This window comes from Carettochelys insculpta, chromosome 4 (genome assembly GCF_033958435.1).
Source record: "Carettochelys insculpta isolate YL-2023 chromosome 4, ASM3395843v1, whole genome shotgun sequence".
NCBI classification, from domain to species: Eukaryota; Metazoa; Chordata; order Testudines; family Carettochelyidae; genus Carettochelys; species Carettochelys insculpta.
In genome coordinates, this window is record NC_134140.1 from 130,726,527 (window position 1) to 130,746,361 (window position 19,835).

The 19,835-nt window shown below is 48.2% G+C and overlaps 1 protein-coding gene across 1 annotated transcript in view; it reads left to right on the forward strand.

The window, feature by feature from the left end:
* PARM1 (prostate androgen-regulated mucin-like protein 1) overlaps nucleotides 1-19,835 on the forward strand; it is a 49,113-nt gene that overhangs the window by 13,700 nt on the left and 15,578 nt on the right. The window lies entirely within an intron of this gene.

Sequence of the window (19,835 nt, forward strand, 5' to 3'; positions counted from 1 at the left end):
TAAGTGCCATGCAAATGCCTGTTCTCACTTTCAAATGACACTGTAAAGACAGACGCAGGTAGCATTATCTCCCATCAGTGCAAACAAACTTGTTTGTCTTAGCGATTGACTGAACAGATTTGTAGGCTCTACAGTTCTACGTTGTTTTGCTTTTGAGTGCAGTGATGTAACAAAAAAAAATCTCCATTTGTAAGTTGCACTTTCACAATAGTGAGATTGCACTACATTACTTGTGTGAAATGATTTCAAAAATTCTACAGTGCAAAATTTGTGATAGAAATATAAAGTGAGCACTGTACTTTGTATTCTGTGCTGAAACTAAAATCAGTGTATTTGAAAATGTAGAATGACACCTAAAATATTCAATAAATTCAATTGGTATTGCTTAGCAGTGCAGTTAAAACTGTGATTAATTTCTTGAGTTCATTGGGTGAGTTAACTCTAACTTTTGCTTCTCTTTTAATACGAAAAGCTCAGTGCTCCCTAAAATTGAACTTAGATCATCTGGCAGCCATGCAGCATCATGAAAATAGTGACACAAGAAACCTACTCAGCTAGCTCATAAATCAAACAAACAGACTATTAGGTATTTCTCCCATGACAGTTGTATCCAGTTATTTGCTCGACTGCAACTTTTTGTTGCTGAGTTGGTGCTTGCTTACTTTCTGAGTCAGCTTCCCTCCTACTCTACATCATCCTCATACACTATTCTGTATTACACACACACTGCGGTATTAAGGCCAACTTCCAAAGTTCAGCACTCAAAAGTAAGAAAATGTCGGAAATCTGTTTTCTGGGCAGCCTTCAAAGTTTGGTAGTGTTATATGCAACCGAAAGCAGAACCATATAATGAGAAGCATTGGGCAACCTTGTGTAAAAGCCGTACTCTCGGCTAAACCTAGAATGTAGCATTTTATTACACTCCCCCTGTATTGTACAGGTTGAACATCTCCAGAATGGCACAATCTAGTCCAGCAACATCGGTGGCCAGCACGATTTTAGTTAACTGAATATCCACTTATCTCAGGTGTGGCTAAGTTTCCCGTGGTCCCATAAAGTTTGTTTCCAGCTGCCAGTCCTGGTTCTCAGGGTTCAGTGTGGTTTTTTTGCTGTAATTTACCCCTAAATGTCTTCTATGAGCCCAGTAGGCAGTGGAAGGGTTGGTAATGTGCTAGACAATATTGACCTCCCGTGGTTTGTCAAATTTTCTGGTTTGACACCAGTCACGTCCTGAGGGTGCTGGACTAGAGAAGTTCAACCTGCAAATGAATGTATTCCTATTCAGTGGGGTTCTCTCTTTATCTAGTGGCGCACCAGCACACATGGTGGAGAGCATCGACTGTAGCACTGTCCATAAAAGTCCCCATCCTGGCATCGCCACTTCCTGTCCTTAATGATGCAGTGTTCAGATGACTATGAATCTCAAGTATCAGAGGGGTAGCCGTGTTAGTCTGGATCTGTAGAGCAACGAAGGGTCCTGTGGCACCTTATAGACTAACAGAAAAGTTTAGAGCTCTAAACTTTTCTGTTAGTCTATAAGGTGCCACAGGACCCTTCGTTGCTCTATGAATCTCAGTGATTTCACTGGCTTCGTTTTACACAGGGCTGTGAAAGGGTCACTTTGCTTGTTGAAATCCAAGCCTGGCTGAGTTCTCACCTAGCAAATGATACAAAACAGTATCCCACCCCAGTAGGAGTCTGGCTAATGAGACTGACACTCATTTTGAGTGATGCATGAAAGCTTGTTACAGCTGAACCATGCTTAAGGCATTGGTTAGCTTCTTTCTGAGAGCCCGAGGTGTCATCATAAAAATGAAGCTGTAAATTAAAAACAAATACAGTCTTCCCCCATCTGACGAGGGTAATTGGTTCCTGAAAAACTCCTCTTAGGGCGAATTCTTGTATGTCGAAAATGTATTAATGTAAAATGTAACTAATTTCAATGAGAAAAAAAATTCATGCGTTCCTGAGCCCCAAAATTTACACCCATTTACACTAAAACACCACCAAATCCCATTAAAATGAACACAATTACTTCAAAAGTTAACATTAGTTATCATAACACAACCTACCAAGGCATTTTCCCTTCATTAATTACTCTACAATATGTCTGTTTACCTGCAGAGACAGGGGAACGGAAATGGAAGAGCACCTGGGGGGGGGCACAAAGCCAGGTAGCTGCCCATGGCTGCAGAAACGGGGCCGGTGCAAGGGGGCAGGCAGGGCAGAGCAGGGCATGGGGAGGCAGCCTGGCCTGAGCGCAGCCTAGGTTAAATGGGGAGGGGGCAGGGTCAGGGGCTGGCCGCGCAGGGAGCTAGGCAGGCACAGGAGGCCCCCAGTTGGCAAGGGGGTGATGCCTCACTCATGCGGGGCTGCGTGGCAGAGAGGCCCCGCCGGCAGCAGCCAAGGCGCTAAATGCAAAGGAACGCCACAGGTGGCAAGTGGTGCCCAAGGCGCAGCTGCGCAGGGCGGGCAGGGGCGGCCACTAGCTGCCTGGGGAGCGAGCGGCAGGGGCGGGGCCGGGATGGGCTGCGTGCCCAGCAGCCACGTCTCGCGGGTGCACCTGGGAGCCTGCAGCCGTTGGCTGGGTCAGGGTGCGCCGCTGCTGGAGCACCAAGGCGGAGACCCACACCAGCCACAGGTAAAGGCTGGGCCGGGGGCTCCAGGAAACAGCCACCGGGCAGCATGCAGCTGCGGGCAGCCGTTGCCTGGAGCCGCAGCCTTTCTCCCACTGCAGGGGCACGAAATTGAAATCAGTCCTCATAAATTCGAGGAAATGCCTCGTAAGACGAGGTAGAGGTTTTAAATCAAACTCCTCGTAAACGTGAATTCTCATACACCCATTCGGGTTATCTCGGGGTATGACTGGACTGATTTTTTTACCCACCTCAATTAACACCAGGTAGGAAAGGCCATGTGGCTGCTGTTTAGAGAGAGGCACTAGTGAACCAGAGGTTGAGCTGAGCTATCGTTTCTGTCACACCTCTGTGCACTTTCAGAGGCTGTTCTCCTAGCGTAACTGAGTATCTTCCTAGCTATTCATGTGCAGAAGGCTCTTGACCTGGATTAGTCAGCCTAGATTCATCCACATCTGTTTTCAGCACACCAGTTCAATGAAATTGTTTCTCTAATGCACCCAGTCTCGCAGGAAGTGTCCGCACAACGTCAGGTCTCGTATCCTGTGTTGTCAGCGGAGAGCTACGCAATCCAGTCCGACCTGCCCTTCCGCAGAGCACAGCGGTAGGCGCTTCGGAGGGGACAGACCAGAGTTGCGTACAGGAAGGCTCGTGAGCAGGCGTTGCTGAGGGCCCGCCCACCTCAGTACTTCTCGCATTACGTCTGCTGGGATGGGAAACACCCATTAGAAGGTCGGTTTCACAGGGCTGGAAAAAGCAGTGCCTTGGGAGTGAGATGGGGTATGAAGAGCCTCTGCTCAGGTAGTTGTGCCCAGGTGGGTTACGGAATCGGGCTGTATTCGCTGTGCCCCAGGGACTGGAGTGGCGCCAGCTGACCAACCCTCAGGGTGCTCTAACCATGCTGTGAAACTGCCCAGACAGAGCAGGTCGCCTGTCTCCTCAGCACGCACTGTCGACCGAAGGAGGGTGCTTTGAGAAGGTGCTCTCCAGCACCTCCTTCATCTGGTTGCTTGCCTGGCTGGAAGAGCCTAACTTTCCCCAAATACCGTTTCCTGAATGCACTGACTGGTGACCTGTGGGCCCCATGCTGCAAATAGACAAAGCAGTCACAGCAGATGCCTCCCTAAGAAGGGGAGGTACTCTCACCACAATCAAATGCCTTCCCACTTGCTTAGTTTAGCTGCATTGCCTTGCCTCCATGTAGGAGGGAAAGTTGGCTGAAGGAGCTTGGGGTTGGGTGAAAATCGGAGGTAAGGTGGGAGGTGGACTGTCTTTGCTTGGACCAGCTTCTGTTTGTGAAGCAGACAAACCTTCGAACAGATTCAGAACTCTTCCGGCCTGGAAACAGCATCATCACAGTCAATTCACAGGCAGAAGAAGGGGTGTTACGTTCAAGAAAACTGTTTTACCCCCACAGCTGTACTCGTACGTCACCTGGTCACGAAGTGAAACAAATTAAATGTGGGTCATTGGCTTATCACGGGGAGCTTGTTTGCTGTGGCAGGGTTCCCATTATGTGCGATTTGTACCACTCTGGAGCCAGATACTCGCACGCTATTATACTGGGTCATTTTCCACAGGGGTTTTAACTCCAGGTCATAAAGCTTTATTTCCAATCGGCATGGAATCTTCAGAAGTAATGCAAAAGAGAGAGAGAGCAAATCAGACTAGAAAGCTAAGACGACACAGCAAACTTAAGGCAACCCAAGTTACGCTGATATCCCCTTGCCCCAGGAATTAAATTACTTTTGCATAGCCACACTACACTCCTTTTGTTGGCACTACACTTCCTCACCAGGAGATCTTGCACCGATTTAACTCTGAGTGGGGCATTATGGGGCGGCTTCTGACAGCAGGGTGGGGAACCAGTGGCCTGCAGGTCAGATCCAGCCATGCCTTGCCTTGATCTAGCCTGTGAGGTACGCCCCGCTCCCAACCGCAGCAGGGTGAGCCAGTGCTGGTGCTTCAGCCACATGTGGGGCATCACCAAGGTTCAGCGCCCCCAGCGTGGCTGGACACCATGGCCGGGCCCCAGCTGCTGGGGTTGGCGGGGGTGGGGGTGAGCTTTGCAGGCTAGACTAAAGGCAAGCTATGGGCTGCATCTGACCCATTGGCTCTGCATGGTGGAAGAAGGACGCAGCTCTGTACCAGATTGCAGGGTGGCATGGAACCACCTGCGCCACCCCCCTCCCCCGAGCTGGGCCAGGTAAGTGTCCCCATCTCCTGCCCCTCCTGCCCAGCCACCACCCGCCTTCCAGACTGCCCTCCTGTCCAGACCCCTCCATCACCCTAGAAGAGTTAATCCAGTCCAGGGGGGAGCTGAGCCTTGGGGCCTCTCCCCCTGCATGTTGCTGGAGTGCAAGGGAAACCCTGGAGCCCTGAGTGTGGTGAGTGTCCGCCTTTTATTTCTGTTTATCAGTTGGCCCCCACCCAAAACAGATTCCTCCCCTCCCCCAGTGTAAGCAACGCAGTGTCTGCACTGACCCAGGGTCAACTGGCCTACGTCGACCTAAGCACTGTGCCTCTCACAGACGTGGAGTTAGGTTGGCCATAGTAGGTGAGTTACACCTGTGGGAACCACGTGTTAGCATTAGGGCAATGTAAGCTGTCTTACGTAACCCTAATTTTCAAACACGGACCAGGGCTACGTGAAATTCCATTAACATTTGTGAAAATAATTAATTCAACTCACCTAGGGACAGGGCAGCATGAAGCTGCACTCGCTCGCATGAAGACAAGTTAGAAAGGAGAGTAGAAGTGTAGGTGGGTGCAGTTTGATTACCTATGCGTGTATGCGCCGAGAGCATCGTCATTTGTCAGCAGGGGTGCAAGCATCAATTTTCGTGACTGATGTCACTGTATTTCCAGCAGAGGAGAGGACATAGAAAAGGAGCCTAATAGTCTGCATTTCCAGCCTGCATCAAGCTGTCAGTCGTTGTTGGCAAGAAGTAGCTGTTCTTAGGCTGATGTGCATGCTGTATTAGAATCCTCTTACTCCATCGCTGCTTGTCTATCCAGTTGCAATGCCTTGCCAACTACATTTCCCATTCCAGAGTCAGAGTACAGTTGTGGCTGGGTTTGGGTTTTGTTTTTGTTTTTTTGTTTTAAGTTGACCTAAGGGAATTAGATGCCCAGCTCCCACCAAAAGTTCTCAGGTGCCTAATTCCTCTTGGCCAAGCCTACTTGTTTTTAAGTCTTAAAAACCATTTCTGTAGAAAGATACTGTGAAGTCCTCTTGAGGTTGTCAGCTGATGTGCTGATCAAGCCACTGACTTCCACCTTCTTGCTCTCTGTGGCTCCCCACTACCCTGTCTTTCTGGGCCAGAAGCTCTGGTCTCCCCCCTCCCCACAGCCAAGGCACAGAGTTGGGGTTACTGCTCCCCTGCACAGGAAGACAGACACTGAACCAGATCAGCTCCAGGAGGACTCAGCTATAAGGTTTTTGAGAACACCCAGGAACCCAACCCCCAAATAAATCCATCTTAACACTGTTTAAAAGTTTTACGCAGAGAAAGCTCACAAGGTCTGCCCTCTTTGTAAATGAAAGAGAGACATGCACGGTGATTGCTGTCTCCACCCCACCTCACCTTGTAATACTTCTTTACACTGAGCTGAATCATAAACAAAAGTGTTTTCATTAAGCATAAAAAGTAGGATTTAGGTGGTGTCAAGTGAAAACAGACTGATCAAAGTAAGTACGTAAGTGAAAATAAACAAAAAATGCCAGCTCAGTTCTAAGACAATAAAACTTGTTACATGCACATTCCTACCCTAACCAGTCATTCTTATCTCAGGCCAGAGTTGATCATCTTCTGACCAGAGCCCAGCAGCTTTGCCTTCACCTGTTTGCTACAGTTCTTTGTTCTCAGGTCTCTTTTACGTATAATTTTCATAAACTACAGGGGAGAATAAGCATGTGACAGATAACTTTAGAGGTATTCGGCAACTTGATTTTATTATTCCTTCTTCATGACTGATCAAGACACTGCTGCCAGCCATTACCAATTAAGAGAATGTGAAAAATTTTAATTTAGCATTTAAAAAAAAAAAGTGGCAGTAAAAGTTCCCTGTTTGAAGCCTGATGCAAAACTCAGGGTGCTACTCGCCTAGCCTCATCTCCTACCAAGTGCCACCTGCAAGAGCAGTGACAGAGAGATAGCCACTTCAGTCCATATTCTATCAAAACAAAAAAGCAGTCATGTAGACCTTTAAAAACTAACAAAATAATTTATTAGGTGATGAGCTTTACTGGGACAAACCCACATGGGTCTGTCCCACGAAAGCTCATCTAATAAATTATTTTGTCAGTCTTTAAAGTGCTACATGACTGCTTATTTTTTTTATTTTTTTTTTCTACTTGCAGGAGTAGTAAGTGAACATACAAAATTGTGTGACAGTACACATCCCCACCAGGGTAGCTATCAGCAAGTGTGTGTAGGTATCGCAGTGTGGCTTCCTTGGCCACTGACATGCCGAGGTCTTATTTTCATACTTTGGCAGCCTGTGCTATACAGGAGATCAGCTGTGATCTGTTGGTCCCGTCTGGCCTTAAACTCTGACTAACTCTGTTCAGAAGGAATTTACGCCCTCCCAGCGGGTCAGAACTCTGTTGACTAGGCCTAAGACAAGGATCTTTAAGAAGCCTGAGAAATGGACAGTCCCTTGTGGAGGCATGTGACACAGTAGTAATATTTTTCTCACTACACGCACTTCCAATCAACTGTAGAAGATTCAGTGGATCTGAAGTGACTATATGGATAGGGGCTGTGGCTGGTCAGCCAAGGTGTCCCTTAAGATTTGGAAAAGCCGGACCTTGGGCCTGTGTGTCTCCCTCCCCCGTCCAGCCAAGCAGTTACACCCCAAGCACGCTCAAACTGTGAATCAAGCTGCACAAAACCCTAAGATGGAGGAAAAAATAATGCTGAAGGTTTTGTTGGGTTTTTTTCAATACGGATTTTTTTCCTATTCGATTGGCACTTTTAGGACACACTCCAGTCACGTTTTCAAGCTGCCCTCTGCAGCCATGAGGGCTAGGGGTGTGAAACAAAGTGGAGAGTCTGACACACTCCCTTGGCTATTAGCTAGTGCCATCAGAGAGAACACCCGACTTGTGATGGAGTGATCTGAGCATTCATCAGCATCTGGCTCCTACCTCAAGTCTCAGGCATTCATTGGGCAGCAAATGCACAGAACAGAGGCCAGCGGGCACCAGTCGCCTACATCTGTGGTAACTTGCATACGTAGGAGGCAGCTGGGAGCTAAACCGTCCATTCTTACACCAGCAGAAGGAAGGCAGTTCAGTATTTAAGGCAACAGACCCACTGGTTAGAAGCAGACAAGCACAGATTGGCCAGTCTGTGTGTATAATCCAGACTGATGTGATCTAGGGAAAGCCACACCCGCCAGTTTATTTCTGTCAGCACTCCTGGGGAAGCTGGAAGCAGCCAGCGTCAGCATTTTATGACAGGGTGAGGTTTGGCATCTGTTTATCATACTGCTGTGCTCTCAAGAGATATTGCCTGCTCAGTGAGACAGTGACACCAGCTGCTGTGCCTCCTGCCGGGTCAGTCAAGGCACAGCAATCTCTTTAAGTGGCTAGGAAAGGTGCCGCCATTGGCAAGGTGGAAGTGGGATGTACAGGTGTTATTTTGAAATGATACAACGTGTACAATGAGAGGACCTCACGAGCGTCAAGACAGGGTCCTTAGGTTAAACCTAATCAGCATTTCCAGCATTAAGAGCAGAAGCACCCGCAGCCACCATGGTCTGCAGGGCAAGGTGGGAGGGCGGCCTGGCTCTGTGCCCTGGAAGGGGCGGGGCCTGGAGTGGAAGGGGCGGGGCCAAGGGTGGAAGGGGTGGGGCCTAGGACATTCAGCCCTCAGCACAGCCCAGACTGTGGTGCTGGGCACCCCCCTCCCACAACCACGTGCAGCACCACTTCCACAGCGATTCAAAGGGGCCCAGAGCTCCGTCCGCCACTGCTAATTGCTCCCTCTGCCCCCTCCCGCGCATCAGCCAGCCTGGTTAAGAGCAACATCTAGGGGCCAGATATCAATGGGTGCTCAACGCTGAGTGTGTAACGCAAGCTACAAGGCCGACAGCCACCCTGGGACCCGGGGTAAGGTAGGAAGGGGGCCTGGCTCTGGGCCCTGGAAGGGGCGGGGCTGAGGGCAGTCAACGGTGCCGCCCCCCCCCCCCCCCCCAACACGGGATGCTTTCCAGAGATTTGCCGAGTGTCTCGTTTTGTCTGTAGGGAGGAAAAAAACAATCATGCTCTTCCCCCCCGCCCCCCGCAACTCACTTTCCCTTTTGCTTTGGAAATATTTGTTGTCTGCTCCTCCTCCTCCACCTGCACCAAAGTTAATCAGTGCTCCTGTTTACTGCACCCTGCTGCTGAGGAGCAGCTGCAGCTCTGGTTCTGTGCCAGCCCTGATGGAGCAGAGCATGACCCACGGTCCTTCTCACTTACTATCGCCTCTCTGAGATAGGTCTGCACGTGAGGCTTTAGACAGCTCGTATCACTACCCTGAGCATTTGTAATAGCACTTATAACCAGAGGTGGGAAAAGTACCCAAACATTTACTTGAGCAAAAGTGAGGCTACTTTCATTTCTGGATACTTGAGTACAATTTAGACGTGAGCTCTGTGTGTTTATGCATGTGTGCACCCATGCATGTGTGTGTATTTTTACTCAAGTGTTTTCCAGAGCAACACCTGTAATGTGTACTTAAGTACATCCCTCCACAGTACTTTTACTCGAGTTACTTTTTCCACCTCTGCTTTTCATAAAAATGCCTTTTTCATTAGCGAGCTTGGGAAGGTGCCAGCCTGCCTTGTGAAAAGCCTTACCACCCAGCCTCCAAAGCGAGTGTGGAGGCTGTAACCAATCCAGAGCTAACTACAGAGAAATTCTGAGAGGTAATTACGTTAGTCTGTTTCAGCACAACAACGAGAAGTCCCGTGGCACCTTGAAGACTAACAAGTTTATTTGGGGAGAAGCTTTTGTGGGTTGGAAGCCACTGACAAAACGGCCTCCAGCCCATGAAAACATATTCCCAATAAAGTTGTTAGTCTTTAAGGTCCCACAGGACTTCTCATTCTTTTTTCAGTGAAACTGGTTCCTGGTCAACTTTGGATCAAATATGTTACAGCAGCTCTTCGATCCAGGCACACCTCCAGCCAATGCAAACCAAACACAGTGAATTACAACCTCAATTTGCAGAGTGCAGACGATGCCTTCTGTCTCTAAGATACGCGATGTCTACATCTGGTGAAAACATATACTTCTGCTGTATCAGGACACCTATTTGTTCAGAATATCCCCTTCCCTCTGTTTAGTTGCTGGAGACTTCATGAAAGCAGTGTGAGACTTCACATCCCATCCTTTTCCTTGACCCGCTGTCATTAAATTGCTGTGCATTCTGTTCTTTACAAGCTGCTCACAAACGCAGCCAGCCGGCCTCCCGGCAGTTTTTAGCACAGGAGATCGCTGCTAACAATGTCTGCTGTGAAGTGGGTTATTAGCATCCCGGTGTTAGAAAAGGAAACAGAGCCGAAAACTGTATGCCTGCCTGTCTCTCCCTGAAAGTAGAGTCGCTTGTACCCTGAATAAGCACGTTGGAACAATCTGTTTTAATAACCTCAAATCCTGCCTATGGAAGAAGACGATGTTGCAATGATTCATTTGAAAATAAGAGATTCTCTATAAAGGATCACTATTCACTGAACCAATGTTTGTGCAACATTAACACTGTGCAGCAGTAAGTTCTTACGGCTGGTTTTTGGCCCCTTGGATTAATGTATGTCACAGTGAATAGTCACAGAGAGGTCGCCGAGTTAGTCTGCAGTGTCACAAAACTAAAAAGCAGTCCTGTGGCCCTTCAAAGACTAACAAAATGATTTATTAGATCTGGAAATTCTGAAGAAGTGGGTCTGTTCCGCAAGAGCTCATCACCTAATAAATCATTTTGTTAGTCTTTAAACTGCTACAGGACTGTGTTTCATAGGGTTTGTCTGCAGCGGATGTAGCGCAGCATTCCAGGGGAGCAACAGTGTGGTCAGAAAAGAGAGCTCCAGCAGTGGCTCCAATAGGACGTTACTGACTTACTCGTTAGGTTTGCCAATATCACAGGAGTATGGGCAGTTGCCATTTGCACCGCACAAACAGTTGGCGTCTAACAAATAAAGAAATTATGGCAGCACATGATTTTTCATTAGTGGGTGATGTGAGCTCTCTAGTAATGAATTTTTACCCTTTGTGTTTCAGCAAAAGTGGGAAAGCAGGTGACTGTGGGGAATAAGCCGTTTTGTTAAATTATAGCTGTTGACCAGAGCCAGTATTGATTCCCATTTGTCCCTGGATGAATACTCACTCACATTTCAAAAGCCAGAATGTTCAGTTCTAGAACTGGACAAGAACCCAGGAGGACCCTGCTTCTTTTTGCAGATCTTACACTCTGCAGGACTCTTCATCACCGCCAGTGTCGGGGGAAAAAGGACGCCTGGCTACTAGTATTCTTCCGGGTTTGCCAATAGGAGAGTTTTATTCAGCTGTTTCCTTATGCTGAAGAAAAGCGAGCGGACCTCCGTCATAACCACTTCTCCGTGGCACTGCCTATTTGCAGGTCCATCTGCCGGTTTTCACTTGCTAACTGTGTTCGCTGTACGTACATATCTGCAGCAATGTTCCCTCTAATCTTATCCATCCATGTGCCCTTTTTTTCCATCCAAGTTTCATCACGTGCACCAAGAGGGGGTGATTGTGCTCCACCTACAGAAACAAAACCATCTGTGGGCATTCTGTTAATCAGCTGGGCAGCACTGGAATCTCTTAACTAGAAGGAGCATTGATCTGCAGCTACAGGCCAGGAGCTTCTTTCTCCCTTAATACAAAATTAGGAAGAAGCACCATCATTACTTACTCAAATTCATGATTAACTAGCCACACATTATTATAAATCGGAATAGCCCTTATACATCAAAGACAGGAATGTAGCAGCATGCCTCTTTCTCATTCAACCACAGCAGTTCACACAGGGATGTTGCATGGCTCGCAAGCTAGAGGAGAGGCCACCCTGAGGAGAGGAAGGGGTCCACAAAAATCTCGGTGACGATAGAACCTACACTATGGAGGTGTTAGATGGGTGGCCAGTCTTGGTTCAAGAGCACCTACCTGGAGAGCTCTAAGAGCACAACCAATCTTAGTAATCAAATGCTGTCTTCCTAGGTAGCTCCTGTTTCCCATCCCTCACCAAATAGGCTTCTCAGACCAGCAAGCTGAGAATCCAGAAGAGAGCATTGCTCTAGGGAGTTTTGTGCTGTAGAATCATAAGATTGGAAGAGACCTCAGGAGGCCATTGAGTCCAACCCCCTATTCAAAGCAGGATCAATCCCAACTAAACCAACCCAGACAGGGCTTTGTCAAGGCAGGACTTAAAGACCTCTTGGGAAGAAGATGCCACCACGTCCCTAGGTAACGCATTACAGAGCTTCACCGCTCCCCTAGGCTGTGTCTTGCTTGCCGAGAACTGTCGGCAAAAAATACGCAAAATGCACACCGCATTTGTGTATGTCTTGCTGACAGTTCCATCAGGGGAAGCTTGCCCAGCATTTGGCCCATCCACATGGGGCCAAATGTCAGGTTAAAACCCCTCTGCCGAGATATCCCTTCTTCCTCGTGGAACGAGGCGTACAGGGATGTTGTCGGAACACTCCCGACGTGGCAAACTTCTGTCGAGAGACCTCCGGTCTCCTGACAGAAACCTGCAGTCTAGACATTGCCCTAATGAAACTGTTTTTCCTAATATCTAACCTAGACCTCCCCACCGCAACTTTGAGGCTATTGCTCCTTGTTCTGTCATCTGCCAGCACTGAGAACAGCCTCTTTCTTCCTCTTTGGAACCCCCCTTCAGGTGGTTGAAGGCTGCTCTCAAGTCCCACCTCACTCTTCTCTTCTGTAGACTAAATAAGATTAAATCCTTCAGCCTCTACTTGTAAGTCATGTGCTCCAGCTCTCTAATAATTTCTGTTGCCCTCCACTGGACCCTCTCCAGTCACGAGTCCGCTTTGCTCCCTGTTGCCTCCTGGAACTCAACCTTGGTGCATCTTTCTGCATCCATCACCAAGGTGAAAGTCAAGTTAAAAAGCAGGAGATTGTCCCATCCACTCACAGGGAGCTCCCCGGTAGCGATTTCCTTTGGGAACAGACCAACTAGCAGACTTTACTATTTCAGGCCTTGGGTTCCCTTGAGCACCGCAAACTAGAAACTCAACAGGCCACAAATGGACCTCATCAGCCGGAGCTACACCTCCACAATGTGACTAGGGAGTTTTCAATCTCACCCCAGCAGGGGAAAGCATAGACCCTTTTCCTGTGTCCGGCCATAACACATTCCTCCTGGGCCATTGACGGGACTCATTTAAAATCCTCCTCAGCTGATTCTCCTGCTTCTGGCCTCTGTCCGGTCACTGATGGCAAAATTAGCTGTCGTGTGTGTATGTGGCAGGCAGGAGATGAAAGGCCCTTTGGGACTTCAGCTTTAGAAATGAAAGAAAATATTTTGTCACACACAGGCAAAGCAACACTTTTAACAACAGGTGCCTAATACCCCTGTTTTGACATCTCCATAAGCGGCCTGATTTTTAGAGGTCTCTGCACATGCAGCTTGCCTTGAGTTAAAGCCATTAGGTTGTTCAGCGCATCAGGCCATTTACTTGGCAGGGAGCTTTTCAGAAGCAGCAGAGGAATTTAGGCTCGCAAAGTCATGATTTGCAATAGCACTCGTGCCTAAATCCCTTAGGAGCTTGTGGAAAAAATCAACCCATTTTGAAACCTTGGCCCCCATATACATGTGTTTGCAATTTCGAGAGGAAGCGTTAGCTTGTAGAAGACCATTAAAGAGCAACTACCTAGCACACATTCCAGGAAGGAGGAGGAATTCAAAATTGGTGCCTAGTAAAATCCATTCTACATTTAACTGCATCAACCAGAAAAAGCAAGTCGAGCCCCATTATAAGTCTGTGGCCTTTTGTTTGCATGAGGCTGAGGATTTAAAATAGATGCCACTTAATGAGTCCATGCTTGTTTGCACATCACCGTTTTCATATAAATCTGAGTGCTCTGATTAGCTGTCTTCTGTTTTTTACCCTCCTGAAACCACTCCACTCTTGTTCATCCGTTAAGCTTAAAGACTCAGAGTCTGAACTTTCACAGCGGGATAGGGAGAGGAGAGCTCACGCACCCTGCTGCCTAGGGAGGTTGTGGGTTCTCCATCACTGGAGATGTTTAAGAGCAGGTTGCATAGGCATCTGTCAGGGATGATCAGACGGTGCCTGGCCCTGCCATGAGGCTAGGGGAGTGGACTCAATGACCTCTCGAGGTCCCTTCCTGTTCTAGTGTTCTATGACTCTATGATAATAACTTTACCCGGTGGGGACTGCGAATGAATTCGGCAGGCATACAGCACAGCTAATAATGCAGAGGCCCTCACGCTTTTGAGCCCTGCCAGCCCGATGTGACGCCGTTTCGGTGGAGATAGCATGATGGATCAGACTGGCAGTAGCACAGCATGCGCAGACCGGTCAAGCAGGACTAGCTGAGGAGGAGTGGAGGATAGAGAGAAGAGAATCCTGCGGTACCTTTCATCCAGACATCAAGGCAGTTCACAAAGAGGCAAATATCCCCATTTCACTGATGGAGTGCTTGAGGCACGAGAGGTGAGGTGACCTGCCCAGGTATTAAAACCCAGGTTACCTACCCCTGAGTCCTGAGGGTCACAGTGGCTTGTCCACTGAGACACACGGTCTCCCGTAGACACCTCAAATGAGAGAGCCTGTGGGACTTTCTGCTTCAGACCTCACCACAAAATAACAGTTGTGTGGGTGGGGACCCAAGAACAGACATGCTACTTTCCACCTCAATGGGCCCTACCTAATTGCAAGCTTTCTGTGTACGGTAAAGCCTCAAAATGCACGATTTCGAGTTGCGCTTAACTTGCATTAACGTAAGTTAAGTGCAACTCAAAATCTTGCTCCCCCCTCAGCCCTGGTTCAAACCCCCCACCCCCAGCCTCGCTCACCACCCACGCATGGCCCAGCCCCACGCCTGGCTCTGGCTCACCCCGCCCCCACCCCCAGCCCACTCACCACACTTGTGCGCAGCTCCAGTTCAAACCCCCGACCTCTGCCCCAGTTCAACCCCCCGCACACGCAGCTCTGGCTCAGCTCTACACACACACACACGCCCTAACCCACCCCAGGCTTAACCCCCACCACCCCTCTCCCATGGTTCCAATGCACTGCCAGGCTTAACCCTCCTCAACTGCCCCCTTCCACCCAGGACTTACCTGTCCAAAAGGAGCTCCAGGTGCTCCTGCTGATTCCCCAGCTGCAGAATGTGGGTTCTGCTGGGGAAACAGCCCCCCAACTTCTGCAAAATTCGAGTTATGTGAGGGTGTGTGGGAACGCAACCCTGGCATAGCTCGAGGCACTTCTGTATTTCAAGAGCCCTTGGGCTCTACAAACACTGTTTTCATTAGTGTGCCACAAGCAACCGTAGCATGGAGATGGTTAATTCCCCCTGTTGGAGTCTGTCTCCAACCAGACTCTCTCTCTGGTTCATGAGGAACAAACTTGCACTAAAAGAAACACACACACACACACACACACACACACACACACACACACACACACACACACACACACACACACACACACACACACACACACACACACACACACACACGGGGAAAAAGGGGAGTATTGACCCCTTTCATTTGGTGCCCAGCATTTGAACACCTGTGCATGTTGCTGTCCCAGGGGGAACAGCACCCTTCCCCTTTGCTTTGCTGGATTCCTGCCTTAGCAGGGGTAACGCAGGATTCCCACTAGAATGCCTTTTGCCTGCCTACCATTCCGCAAAGCTGAAGATCTGGCTGCGCAGGTTGCAGTATCTAAAGGCACATTGTTAAGGGCTGGGTGAACGGTTTGGGTGGGAGCCTGAGCTGGCAGCCTTCCAGACCGCTGCATCCAAACCACAACACATGCAAACTCTGGTTCAGAGACAGCTTCGTAACAGACGTGCACTGCGACTTCGCCATCAACATTTTATGTTCCCATAAAATGCACTGAGCTCTAGGGCCCCTTCCTTGGAGCCCAGAGAGGAGTTTGGTTTGGGGATCACCACAAAGCTTCTGCAAATGCCTGAACCTCAAGATTTCCAGGTTCATCCACGACTACTCAACACAGCTACTTTTGTGAACCAGCAGAGAGATGTAGGGCCAGCCTGTGTTCAGCAGGGGCATTGGTGGGGGAATACAAAGAGCTTCTCTCCCCCAGGAGCCCTCCCAGTGTGGTAGTCATGTACAACTACAGAGCAGAAACTCTATCCCCAAAAGGGACAGAGGAGTTCAGGCTATGGCCATGCACAGATACAGAGGCGCTCTACTGCTGGATGCTTAACAACGAAGTAGTATGAATGCTACCCCAGGTGCCTAAGAATTGCAGGATAGAGCGTACCTGCCTCCCAACCCCAAAGCCAACACCTCTTCAGCAGGGATGCCCTGGGGTAGTAGGTTTTTATGGTGCTCCTCTAAGCAGAGAGGAACTCTGAAAGTCCCATGGGTTTTGCACGCATTGGAACTGTTCTACTGTGCGTCTTCCCACCTAATTGGCTCCAAGTCTAAATGAGATCATCAAGCCAAGACAGGTTTGATATTTCTAACTTCTGTCACTTGAGTTATCTGAGAGAGAGCTGAACATTGCAACCTTTTCCATATTTGGCTGGAAAAATGACTCAGCAGTAACCACCCGTGTGTTCATTCTAGACCATTTCCCCAGTTCCCCTGCTGTCATTTCTGGTCAGCGTTTCAAAACCGTGGAAGTTTTCTCTAACCAGCTCTGCTTAGGCGTTTCACCTTCGGATGAGACTTTGCATGGAAAGATTTCTGCTCCCAAAGAATTTGTAATGAGCAACTGAAAAGGAGGAGGTTGTAAAGGATGCTGAAATTTAAGCTAGCAATAGCCTCCCACACACTGTCTGACTTGTCGTGTATTGTAATGAATTGTGTCACTTATGGATACTCAAATGAATGTGACTCCTCAGCATTTGAAGATCTACTCTGTGAATAGAAACAAATGCCACAAGAATACAAATTATGCTGCTGTTGGGTATCGTCTGCATGTTCTTCCTGTAGCCAAACTAACACAAAGGATGACAGTAGACATTGGTCAACACTGAAGTTGGCCTAGTACTGGAGTCAGCAACCTTTCCGAGGCAGAGTGCCGAACTTTGACCTTTTGACCTCCATGGATGGCCCAAGTGCTGGGGATATTTTTTAAAGCCACCAACAGTCCAACTTACAACAGTTTCGCTAATAAATAAAGAGGCAGAGCTTTACCCGTTAGGTGGTTGGTAGCATGAGCTGGTCTTGTGTTAACCCACAGGCGGTACAGCTTTGAGCAAGCTCCCAGCTGCACGGGGGATGAGGAGCGGGGCTGAACTCCCACCTTGTGTGCCGATGAAATTTGACTTGCGTGCCGCCCTTGGCACCCGTGCCAGGGCTGCTGACCTCTGGCCTATAGTAGATGAGGATACAAAATTGAAATCTGCAGCTGAGAAGGAAAAAAAAAGACTGACTCATCTTTCTGCTAAGAAACAGGAAGTGGAGCAGGGAGGAAAGATTCAGCCTATGTTGTTACTCCCAGGTGCCCCACACGTCCTGTATCGATTGTTTGCTATACAGGTGCTGACGTGCTGTTTGCTTAAGGAAGCAGCCGGCCAGAGAGCCCAAAGGAGGGGGTACTGGTAAATTAGATGCTCTAGAAAAGTGTGTTTAAATCATTTCTGAGGCACACCAGGAATAAGCCCATGTATTTCCCCACATCCGTGCATTCCCCTGAACAGAGACTTTCTGTGGCACTGTTGATAGGTTTGAGCTTATCGTTGTGTCACAGGCAGCATAGCCTTCTCAGATATTTTTCAGCCTGGCTCATATTCCTGTTTCATTCCCCTTCTCCCGCGTGACTTTGCAGCTAGCATAGAGGGAAGTCCCACAGAGGTCATGACTTCCCTAACAGCTGGCGCTTTCGAACACGCAGTCCCAAAGTGGCAACAGCAATAGCCTTTTTTCATAGGTGTGCTCTCACTGAGCCAAACAAAAAATACTGCCAAACCAGCATACCCAAATACCATCTGGATTTGTATGTGACACTGGCCTTTGTGCAACCAGAAACACACCAGCATCATACGGCAGATGTGTTAAACTCCCAGCTAATGCTGTGCTAATGCCAGTGGCTTCTTTTGGCTGTGTAGACATATCCTCCATGTTCCAGCGGGGAAAAAAATACTGTAGTCCCTAGAAAGTCAAATTGATAACATTCAGTTTAACTAAGCCTCTCCTCCTTTACCTGCAGTGAGCAAACAATGCAAGCGGCAGAGAAAAATGTCTCTATTTTTAAACTTGAAACCGGAAGAAATATTTCAATAAATAATTTGCTGCTTTCTGATTTTGCTGGACTGAGTAAGTGACTGTGTTCCAGAGAGACTAGAACCAACGTGGTGGTAGCTTTCTTAATGCTACCACAATACTTTTGTCCTACATTTGGAACAAGTTATTTCTCATTCATGTATCTTAATTAACAGAGGTATAAGTTTACTGGAGCAGAATTAGAATGGGCAGAATATTTAGTAGTTAATGTTTCTATTTTTAAATATTTGTATAAAATTATGAGGCGGTCAGACCATGTGGAAATCTGACTCTTATTTAAGGACATTACGTGTGAGATTCAAAAGTCTAAGGCTTGATAACAGTTAAATTCGCAACACCCCATCTCAGACTCTACAAAGTAAGAATCCTTAAATCCAGCTGCAATGCTCAACCTGGTGCACTAGCAGCGGTGGTGAGACAGCGCACATTTTGGTCTGTGCAAATATGTTTTTGTCAGTTTGTGTACTGTGAAATCCTTTACAGGTTGCAGCTCTTTAATATGGGCTATCCTCTTCCAGCAGTGCCCCTAGTCTGACATCATTGGTGCCCCCGCAGGTGTTCTGGGACTGGAGCACTCAGGAAAAACAGGCGGGCTGGGAGCAGGAGCATTGCCAGGCTAGGGAAGAGCAGAGCCCTGATGCGGTGGGGGCTGGAGCCCCAGGGCTGGCAGCAAGGAGCGGGGCCAGCAAATTCCCTGGTTCAGGAGGAGTCAGGTCGCAAGAGGTTCAGTCTGTGCAGGCGTTTACCAGTAAAAACCAAACCCTTCCAAACCTATCTTTACCTCATTCCATACAACTGTGGTTCATTTTAAAGAGCGTCTTGCCTGAAGATGACCAACAGCTGTGGAAAGTAAGGTGCCTAAACGTCCTAGTGGAAGGTGGTCCCAGAATAAAAACGGGGCAAATTAATCCAAATACTGCACTCTGTAACCAAACACAGCTGCTGTTCAGTCAGCCTATGGTGCCAGGCAGTGCCTTGCAGCACCTTACACTGGCTCAGGATCTAACTTAGGATCAAGGGTTCCCCCTCAGGGTCTGGCTACACCAGGAAAATGACTCATTGTTCGTTACTGTCAACAGGAGGTCTCCTTGGCCTCGTCTGCTGGCTGCTAGTGTGTCAACAGAAGACATGATGTGACTTCCTAGATTTTCTCATTGTCTCCTGGACAGTGGAAAATGATGTTTGCCGTGGTGTTTGCTGGTAATCGATCCATTGTGTTAGGGGCTGGTCAGAAGAGAAAGCAATCGTTCTTCTGCTGTAATTTTAAAATCTCAATCAGCTCTGAGTTCCTTTGGTCCCTTGAACTTTCATCAGAGTTGTTACTGGCAGCCATTGAACACAGGTCATTGTCCTATAGAAGGAGCTTGTAAGGGTCTGTGACATACAGATTAGGATGTAGGGATATTACGGTGTAACCCAATACAACACCTGTGAACAAAGTTCTCCCAAAGCTACTGCTCAATGCCACGTTATTGTCCTGTTATCAACTGTGTTTGGGGTATATTGTGTCCTTTTGAATAAGTGCCACCAATTAGAGTGTAGTAGGAAGCAAATGGGTTTCTTATTTCTACACGTGATTTTTATTTGTACCATCTATTTCAATGGTAACTGCTGTTTTACTTCAGGCAAACATCCCTGTCAAAGTATAGTGTAAAACAGTGACTGACTGGCCGCTCATTCTGGACTCGTTGCTATGTGCTCGGGGGCAGTTTGT